This window comes from Haliotis cracherodii, unplaced genomic scaffold (assembly GCF_022045235.1).
Source record: "Haliotis cracherodii isolate W230 unplaced genomic scaffold, xgHalCrac1.p SCAF_5, whole genome shotgun sequence".
NCBI classification, from domain to species: Eukaryota; Metazoa; Mollusca; class Gastropoda; order Lepetellida; family Haliotidae; genus Haliotis; species Haliotis cracherodii.
In genome coordinates this window covers 67,695,807-67,706,798 of record NW_027266308.1, presented here as the reverse complement: position 1 = coordinate 67,706,798, position 10,992 = coordinate 67,695,807, and the positions used below count along the sequence as shown (strand labels likewise).

The 10,992-nt window shown below is 41.8% G+C and overlaps 2 non-coding genes across 2 annotated transcripts; both read left to right on the top strand.

Moving 5' to 3' along the window:
• Positions 1 to 7,565: 7,565 nt before the first annotated feature.
• On the top strand, positions 7,566 to 7,637 carry Trnah-gug (transfer RNA histidin (anticodon GUG)). Its single transcript has one exon. It is a non-coding gene; the product is annotated as a tRNA-His (tRNA).
• A 1,563-nt stretch (positions 7,638 to 9,200) lies between these two features.
• On the top strand, positions 9,201 to 9,272 carry Trnah-gug (transfer RNA histidin (anticodon GUG)). Its single transcript has one exon. It is a non-coding gene; the product is annotated as a tRNA-His (tRNA).
• The last annotated feature ends 1,720 nt before the right edge of the window (positions 9,273 to 10,992 follow it).

Below are 10,992 nucleotides of genomic sequence, written 5' to 3'. Positions count from 1 at the left end.
AAGACCACGGAGGCGGTCTCAGGGAAATGAATTAGAGGAGAGACATGTATTGTGTAATTAAAGATTTCATAAGCTGTACGTTATGTCGTCTAGTTAACACGGTACACATCACCCCTTCACTCGAAGGGCTCCTGGCAGACTTGCACAAGTCTCTAAGGCAACATTTATCATAAGTTCTAGATTCTGTAAATAATTGGAACAAGTTGTCCCTATAAGAGACTGGAGTCCTTAGACAGTTCATATATCTAGACTTGCCTATTATGAGGATAGAATTACTACACATCCATGGACTTTTCTTTCAGTACAGCCTTGGAGCAAGGCTAGTCTCCTCCTGGCTCTTCCTCAGCCTCCAAAGTGGATATGGACTCCGCGACCTTCCGTGGGGGTGGGCGTGGGATGGAGGTGTGTGTGTGGGAGGGGGGGGGGGGGGGGGGAGGTGTTAGGATAAAGTTGTCACTCCCGATCTAACTGATATAGTCAGTCACGCAGGTACGGGACTGAGGTGTGTGTATTTGAATAATTGATTTACTATCAATATGCGCGTTTCTGTCCATCAACATGGCGCCGCCCAGGTACGCCGAGCGCGACGCGAGGGACACAGGCAGTTTACCTGTCAAGTCCAGGTGATCAAAACATATAAACAAAGGTGTAAGCAATCACAGACTGGCGAAACAGAGTTTCATCCATTTCTTTGTGGAGATCACCACGACATTGGCAAACAAGACGTACACCACCACAGTACCGGCATGGTCGTTGCGACGACGACATTACATAGCGAATATTTTTTATTCCACGGTTCGCTCCGATTGTGTTTCTGGGTTTTGTTACCATACCCGTGATCGTGGATTTCACCAAAGTGGTAATCGTCTGAGACCTGCATCACTTCAGGCTTTCCTCCCGACGCGCCGTGGTATAAATGGAACGCTGTTCAGAGCGGTGTTAAACTCAATTCACTCACTCACTACTCTAATTCCCTCTTCGCTATCAAGTCTATGCTAGATGAGGACCCTGAAAGTTTCTTTGTTTGTTTTGTTTGTTTTTAACGCCCACTCAGCAATAGTCCAGCTATATGACGGCGGTCTGTAAATAATCGAATCTGGACCAGATAATCCAGTGATTGACATGAGCATCGAACCACGCAGTTGGGATACGATGACATGCATCAACCAAGTCAGCGAGTCTGACCACCCGATCCCGTTATTCGTCTCTTACGACAAGCATAGTCGCCTTTTACGGCAAGCATGGATTGCTAAAGACTTATTCCAGCCCGGACCATGAAAGATGAGAAGTAAGTATGTCAATGTCATATTTATTTGTATAGTTGGATCTCATGCATGACTGCACAAAGCAGTTCTCCCTTCAGTCCCACGTGACGCTGGGTGGTGCACCTGTGACGTGAACCCTGCCGATAAACAAGTTATTGTCTCGGTGTTAGTGTTGTTCTAATCCCGCGGTCGGTTCTCTCGCCTCACCAATGAAACATGGACAACATTAAGATGGATGTGACCTATTTGTTCATTAGTGGCATTTCAATCTCCTGACAAGTACACAGCTGGGTCAAACGCAAGCGAATATGTTTTATCACCGTTTCAATTATTCAGATACGTGTTATAAGAGATCTTTGTGTGTGAAGCTTGCTGGTCGGTCATTTACTGAGATGCAGAAATGGCACGCACCTGCCAAGACTTGCCATGAAATGAGTCAGTGTTTTTTACGAGATATTGTTATATCAGTATTGATACATTTATAATTCATAAATAAAACTACAACTGTAGGTCCATGGGCGGTCATCCAACAAAGTGCTTGCCTGGCAAGTCAAAGGACTGGACAAGCAATGCTTGTTCAACCCGACACAATAACACTCATTAGGGATCGCGCTTCACTGACGACCATTTGGAATAAGAGCGAAGGTCACGTGATTCAAGAGGGACACTTTTAACAATACACTCTTGTCTCAGACAAAAATCGATATCGTTTTGAATTGATCGGAGAAACCATTACCCTGTTATTACAAATGAACGTGCGCCTGTCAACGTGAGCGCTGAAAACAAGCAGGAAGGTGGACCAAGTTCACGAGATGAATATAGACAGACAGAATTGCTTTATTTACAGCATACGTACGTGAAAATAATTTTCAAACAATAAAATCAAAGTGTGGATGATAAAATGTGATACAGTCATAAAATCGGCATATACGCATGGAAATAGAGCGACAAGGTTGATGGCGTCTGTAAAACATATCTCTTATCATGAAACAGTCTTCTTCACGACTGCGAGATTTTTAAAAGTAAATAAATTAGTTAGCGATGAAATGAAATTGGTAGGCACAGGATGACGCCAGATCTAAGATCGGCATAGCAATGACATTCTTGGCTAAAGTGTATTTCAAGATTCTATTTTCTTGCTGTTTGTTTGTTTGTTAGTTGTTTAACGCCGCACTCAGCATTATTCCAGCTATATGACGGCGGTCTGTAAAATAATCGAGTCTGGACCAGACAATCCAGTGATTGACATCATGAGCATCGATCCGCGCAATTGGAATCGATGACATGGATCAAGCAAGTCAGCGAGCCTGACCACCCGATCCCGTTAGTCGCCTTTTACGACAAGCATAGTCGCCTTTTACGGCAAGTATGGGTTGCTGAAGACCTATTCTACCCCGGAATCTTCACGGGTCCTATGTTCTTGCAGAAGGGGCATAACGTTGTTTCAAGAGAGTTGGGAGGTCTTGCTTTATATTTGTATTACTAACTACAAATGACAAACATATCTAAAGTACGCCATGACACACTATACTTTGTCTGTCATACCTGAAACAAATATTTCCTATACAGCCCATGCAGGTCTATACCATTTGGCAAGTCTAGATTACTGCAAGTAAAGAATGTCTCTTGGCTCCTTTTTATTATATTTTTAATAATAATTTAACAACTGTATGTTTTTGTAAAATATGTTCATTTCAGAGACTAGATTTTAGTCTAACATTATATTTATAAGGAAGTTAGGGATCATGAATATTTTCTGGGATATATTTATGAAATTATGTGCTGAGTCTACACTACAAAAACATATCCCCCAAAACATTAATGAATCCTAACCTTTTTTGTTCGATATCAATCGCACTCCTATTGTGGTGACGCCCGTGTTCGCTGAAAGAGTGTGTTCGCCCTGTCTGGAACACTCAGCCTTGGCCATTCGCCGGTTCGCCATCAACAATGTACAACCGTCGGTGATAATGTGAAATATATTCAGTTCTAATAACATCAAGCTCATCTAAATGGATATATTGTATCTCAAAGTACGTGTTATGCGTGTGCAACGTAATACCATGGATATACGGCGAAAGGACAATATTTTGGAGAGGCAAGGCGGACATATTGACGACCTTGCATTACACCACACCATGCGCTAGCGTTCGACTTCAAGGAAGTCATCACGTGGACTCGCGTCCAAGGTCAATAACTCCGTCATGCATCTGGTTGTCACTGAAAAGCTCGCGGGGTGTGATATTCCGTGGTCCTACGTGAGTTGGTTACGCCGACAACTGCTTGGAAGATTGACCTGGCCTGGGTCATGTGAATGGTCAGTCGCGGCTTTGCTCAATCCCTGTTACCACTTTGCTAGCTGTGAAAAGTCCGGCTCAAATAGGCGAGAGCCTGTCCTCGAACACGTTCTCCGCTTGTTCGTCCGTGCGGGGAACCAAGAGCAAACGGTAGCTTTGTTTGTTTGAGACCCCAAAGGCAGGCAAACAGTTTCACACTAAAAGCTTTTAATGATATAAAGTTCTCTTTGACCGAAGTAAGACCTACGTTAGCCCTGGAATATTGCTGCGTGTAGGTAATGAATGTGTACACATGTGTAGTATTTCAACAGCACCTGAAAGCCTTGGGACTAATGGCCGGTTCGGCGGTATGCATGTGACGTCCGACCAAAGCAACTGATATATTTAGAATATTGGCGATGTTGACGCCAATGTATGAAGTATATAGACGTAAGGGGTTCTATAAGTGGATATGCACATGCATGAAAAACGCTGATACTCTTGACAGATGGAAATCTGTGATTGACATTAATGTTAGGCTAGGCTGTTATTATCCGTGTTAGCCAATCCGTCCCCAGAATTCATGTGCCATTTCGGTCCCACGGTAAACGACTATCTCTTAAACAACCGTAGCTTGTAAATAGCCCATGGTAAAGTGAGTGAAATGGATTTTACACCGTTTTTAGCAATATTCCAGCAATATAGAGGCGGTGGACACCAAAAATTGACACACACATTGTACCCATGTGGGGAATCGAACTCGGGTCTTCCGTGTGACGTGCGAACGCTTTAACCACTAGTCTACCCCATGTTAAAGGATCACATTCTACGATCTATAGTGTCTGTTTCTATGTGCCAGACCATACTTACAATTTACTGACGTTTGGTTTAGCAACAAAAATCCCATTTGATAACGAGAAACATATTTCCGATCCTTGTTTTTAATCTAATTATTCTGATTTATTTGTTAAATGAACTGATCGAGTGAGTGTGTTGGGGTTAACGCCGCTTTATACATTGTTTTAGTTTTCTGAATGAAGCAAGCCTTTTTTCATTATTATTGTTATTATTGTTGTTGTTGTGATTATTATTAGTAGTAGTAGTAGTAGTAGTAGTAGTAGTAGTAGTAGTAGTAATAGTAGTATATACTGCAGGTATCCAGGTACTAGTATCTGCTCAAATGCGGTTTTATTTGTTCCCCGATCAGTGGATCCGTTTGCATTCGTGTTATCATTCTCAACTCCCTTGGGAGTATATAACCCAAGCTGCTTACGGGCGCAGGATGGTATTCACACCTCCTCTGATGATTCGTCTTGGTGAACCCTACACACAAGCAGGGGTATATGGTATATGCTTTCAGTCAGATCCAATATCGCACCTACGATAAGTCTATCTAAGGGCTGTAACTTATAGGACCCGTGAAGATCCGGGGTAGAATAGATCTTCAGCAACCCATGCTTGCCATAAAAGGCGACTATGCTTGTCGTAAAAGGCGACTAACGGGATCGGGTGGTCAGGCTCGCTAACTTGGTTGATGCATGGCATCGATCCCAATTGCGTGGATCGATGCTCATGATATTAATCCCTGGATTGTCTGGTCCAGACTCGATTATTTACAGACCGCCGTCATATAGCTGGAATATTTCTGAGTGCGGCGTTAAACAACAAACCAACAAACCAACCGTAACTTATAGTCTGTCTCACAGTCCCTGAAGCATAATATTTTCCCTTCCGCCCAATCCTTTGAACTGTAATATATATATGCTGTAGCCCTAAACGAATCAAGTCTAGATTATCCCCCACCCATTTCACTGTGGATCCTTTTAAATTTAAATGAGTATTTGCATGTTTCTTATACATTTTCAGAGAGTGTTAGTCTAGGTCGTAACGGTCTCAGAACAATTTGTTGCAAACAAGTGCCGCCACAGTGTGGCTGAAATAATGCCGATGTGACAATAAATATTTACTTACTCACTTCAAACTTTGGGTTCCGAAGTGTCGCGTTGTCACGTCACATGATCACATTCTGTTCTATGTTGTTTTTGTTGAAATGTTTAGTCGATACATATGATGCTTCGAGTAGTGTTCATCAAACTGGACATTTTCAGTTTTGATAACTCGAAGAAATTCGTCATTTTGACGAGATTTCAGTATCCTCCTTCTTCAAACAATTGTTATATGGCAGTGTAATTTATTGTTAAACTGTATTACGTTGTTTCTATTGCGATTCAGCAGAAGTTCATTGCATTGTATTCGGACAATGATCAGTTGTCAGGAATGTAGTACTATTTAAGGTAAGCAGTGGCGATGAAGTTATTATATTTAGATCTAGATGTTCGAATTGTCTGTAAACTTCCGGAATAGAATGGATGGATGATATCCTGTGATGTTCTAGTGACACAGGACTGGTCAAGCACTGCGTGAAAAGTTCTGGAAGCTGGTTTGACTATATAACAGGAGCGAGCGCGTGCCTGTCATCTCATATCCCATCTCACATTTCATCTCACATTACTTCAAGACTAGATTTCGTGTGAAGATCACTTACCACCCCGGATTCCAAGCCTAGGCCTATCCCGGAAGCTTGACCACTGTTGCGGAAATGGTGAGTAAGTGAGTTAAAATTAACCTCGCATCGGCATTATTTCAGCCATATAGCGGCGAGGTGAGTATTATTATCACTGAACTTTTTTATATCACCACTGCCATCATATTTGGTATTTCATACTGCCATTGAATATTGTACATGGGCGGATACAGCGTTTTGAAAAAGGTGGGGGGGTGCACAATTAAGATGTATTTATTGTCTTTGGTGGTAATTTATACCGAAAAAAGATTTTTTTGAAATAAAAAGGGGGGGGAGGTGCGCACCCCCACTCTCTGTATCCGCCCATGTTGTACTTCCACTCTGTTGAATACTATCATTGTTATTGGTGTGCAGTAATTTGTATTGATTGGTAAACCAGTTAATTGTGTAATACAATTGTTGATTGTTGCCATTTGTTGGTTTCACACAGATTTCTGGTTTAACCGACAGTTTGAGAACCGACACGTAACACTATACATATGTATATATTCGACAGTTATGGCACTAACATGCGCTGTAAGTATAAAGAGTAAAAGAAGTATACCGTATATATCCTCAAACAGGCTCTGCATGGCAACCAATGGGTGCCAGGACGAAGCAGTGGGGTCTCGTATATGCGGCCGGAGTAGGTTAGAGCTGAATTACTTCTCCCCCGTGGAATCAATTCTATTGTATGTCAATTATATATAGTGACTGTAGCTTTAATATGCAACTCCGCAGTTGAAAATTTAAGCCCCTGGTCTACATAATGACCTGATTTCCGCCGGGCCGCCATTATAATTACCCTAGCTCCGGGATTGAAAACTTAAAAATAAACGCCGATCGATGCTCTTATTAGAGGAAATACGGGTAAATATGCTCCGCGTGCTTTCAAATAAGCGAAATACTGTTTCATTTTCCCTTTTTATCGTTCTTTGTTAAATGAAATACTGTCATAAAAAACAGTCCTTATATCTCCGGAAAATATACAAAATTTAAAAAAATAGATTTATCAATCACGCGGTGCACGAACCTGGCTCCGATACATCAAGGGATTCCACAAATAAAAATCTGTATGACCCGAGAGTGACCGATAGCTCTTCTTGTGATATAAAGATATATAGTGACTCTCAACCAAGAAAAAATGTCGATCAGAAGATCTCTAAACTAGGAGAATCTTTGTTTTCCTCGTCACGTGTCAAGGCTTGGCTCGAGCTTGGAAGCACCGCCAGTGTAATCATACTACTAAACAACAACACCTTTCAACAGAAACAGTAGAATACAAGGGGCCGAATATAATATCGATGTATAAAAGTTATTATCCTAAAGGTACTGTCTGCACAATGAAATACAGTAAACATGTAACACATCACCCCTCCACACTCTCACTGACTGAGCGTGTGTGATTGTGTGTAGTGTTAACACCTTGAAATCTCCACAGGCAGGCATGAGCGGGTCGTAGCCGTGATCGTCTAGTGGTTAGGACTTTGCGTTGTGGCCGCAAGAACCCCGGTTCGAATCCGGGTCACGGCAGCTCGCTCCTTCTTTTTTTTTCTTTTTTTTAAAAAACATTTTCTTTTTAATTTTGTACTGACAATTTAACCCATGAAAGATCCAATGCCGTCCCAGTACTAACAATACGCCTTCCTTTATTTAACCATTTTTAGATGTAACAAAGGCGTTTCATATTTTTAAACATCACTCTGGCGTCTTTAAGTTAGTACTGTATGACCTGCGATCCTCAGATAGTATAGTCTTACAAACTACACGCGCTACTTGAATATATTGGACTAAAGTTTTGACAAAGTAAGTTTGGAAACTACTTAGCCATATATTGCAGGGTTGTCATCCAAGTGTTTGGAGTCACATGCTTTACTAATAGCTGTTCCATTTTCTCTTCCATGACCTGGGTGATCAACATTCTAGAAGATTTCGACATTAATAATGTTTCATAGATGCAGGGCAGTGTATAGACACACATGTTGTTAATGTACATATCCTACTTTCGTTTCTCATTTTATAGAGCGGGCCCGGGCCATTTTATATTAAATAAATAATTTCATGTGAGAGAATAATCTTTTTTTTCCGTTAATAACAAAACTTATATAAGTTCGATGCATTGTTTGCGGAATAGAGCACCATGCTATGATATCAGGGTGTCATTCTCTGTCAGTATTGATCACCGGAAGAACGTCGTGTTTCTGCTATAGACGGGATCTCGGTCTACACACAAACACTTTTTGTCACGTGTCAGGTGTAGCCGTATTGCCATGGTGAAATAGGAATGCCTATTTGTCTCGCCAAATCAAAAGAAACATTTATATTGGCAAAAAGCTATTATCGCAGCTGCCGCGCGATAGACATGTGGAGGCGGCACGGAAGTCGGCAATATGGTGGCACATCCACAGCGGAGGTAGCGACGTCAGCTTATAATGTTGATGACAACCTTGAAACAATAACAATTATAGCATGCTAAACCTACAGTCGTGTATATCAAATATGTAACTATGATATATTACATGTTTATACAGCTTGTCATATCATGACATGGCGCACGGATTCCGCTGTCGATAAGGAACCGAATATGGCACACTTGTCGCTGGCTTTTATATCCTAGGAGGAAGTTTGAACACACTCGATGTCACCGTAGTTTGTTTGCGTCGTTAATGGGATGTGTTTTATATAAAATGCTGGCGTTGGTGGGCATGGTGTAACGACATTCTGACATTCTTGATAAATTGAAACACTAATGTCTTATTTTCTTTCCCTCTATAATTAAAAAAAACAAAACGTCGATCTTTATGAGACAACGTCAATGGCGAAGTGTAATCACGGACTTGTTATATAGGTCCGTGGTGTAATTTACTGAAGAGATGATTGTCGTTGATTGAGCGAACTTCGGCAGTCTTTTTAAAACGACAAGTCGATTGTATCTTTTTTAAGGCGGCTGTGTAGAATTCACACCGCTCCCGTCAATTCGACTTATCCGCTCCCGACATAATACACTCCCGTCAATTCGACTTATTCGCTGCCGACATAATCAACACAATCGCGTGCATTCGACTTATCTCCAGCGGGAGGCATGAGCGGGTCGTAGCCGTGATCGTCTAGTGGTTAGGACTTTGCGTTGTGGCCGCAAGAACCCCGGTTCGAATCCGGGTCACGGCAGCTCGCTCCTTCTTTTTTTATTTTGTAAAAAAACATATTCTTTTAAATTTGTACTGACAATTGTTTTCTTTTTCATTTTTTTAATAAACATTTTCTTGTAAGGTAAACATGAAATGCAAAATCCAAAGTCTCAGTATTGACAATAACACTAACATTAAGTTTAAGACATACATAAAGAATGTATTTTCATAACTATATTACGTGTTACAGCATATCTCTTCCTTCATTTAACATTTTTAGATATGACAGAGGCGAAGAAGCTGGGTTTCAAATATTACAAAAATCTCTCGGAACGTCTTTACGTTACTGCTCTATGACTTTGATTGAACGAACTTCGGCTGTCTTTTTTAAACGACATGTAGGTTGTATCTTATTTAAGGCGGTTGTGTAGAACTCACATCACTCCGGTCCCTTCGGCTTATTCAACCACTCGGGTCCATTCGACATATCTGCTACCTACATAATACACTCGGGTCCATTCGACATATCTGCTACCTACATAATACACTCGGGTCCATTCGACATATCTGCTACCTACATAATACACTCGGGTCCATTCGACATATCTGCTACCTACATAATACACTCGAGTCCATTCGACATATCTGCTACCTACATAATACACTCGGGTCCATTCGACATATCTGCTACCTACATAATACACTCGAGTCCATTCGACATATCTGCTACCTACATAATACACTCTGGTCCATTCGACATAGCTGCTACCTACATAATACACTCGGGCCCATTCGACATATCTGCTATCTACATAATACACTCGAGTCCATTCGACATATCTGCTACCTACATAATACACTCGGGTCCATTCGACATATCTGCTATCTACATAATACACTCGAGTCCATTCGACATATCTGCTACCTACATAATACACTCGGGTCCATTCGACATATCTGCTACCTACATAATACACTCGGGTCCATTCGACATATCTGCTACCTACATAATACACTCGGGTCCATTCGACATATCTGCTACCTACATAATACACTCGAGTCCATTCGACATATCTGCTACCTACATAATACACGCGGGTCCATTCGACATATCTGCTACCTACATATTACACTCGTGTCCATTCGACATATCTGCTACCTACATAATACACTCGGGTCCATTCTACATATTCGCTGCCACATATTACACGGAGGTCCATTCGACATATTCGCTGCCACATATTACACGCGGGTCCATTTGACATATCTGCTACCTACATAATACACTCGGGTCCATTCGATATACCCACTGCCTAATTACTGCACTCGGGTCCATTCGACATATCCGCTGCCCACATAATACACTCGGGTCCATTCGACATATCCGCTGCCCACATAATACACTCGGGTCCATTCGACATATCCGCTGCCTACATAATACACTCGGGTCCATTCGACATATCCGCTGCCTACATAATACACTCGGGTCCATTCGACATATCCGCTGCCCACATAATACACTCGGGTCCATTCGACATATCCGCTGCCCACATAATACACTCGGGTCCATTCGACATATCCGCTGCCTACATAATACACTCGGGTCCATTCGACATATCCGCTGCCTACATAATACACTCGGGTCCATTCGACATATCCGCTGCCTACATAATACACTCGGGTCCATTCGACATATCCGCTGCCCACATAATACACTCGTGTCCATTGGACATATCTGCTACCTGCACACTACGCTCGTG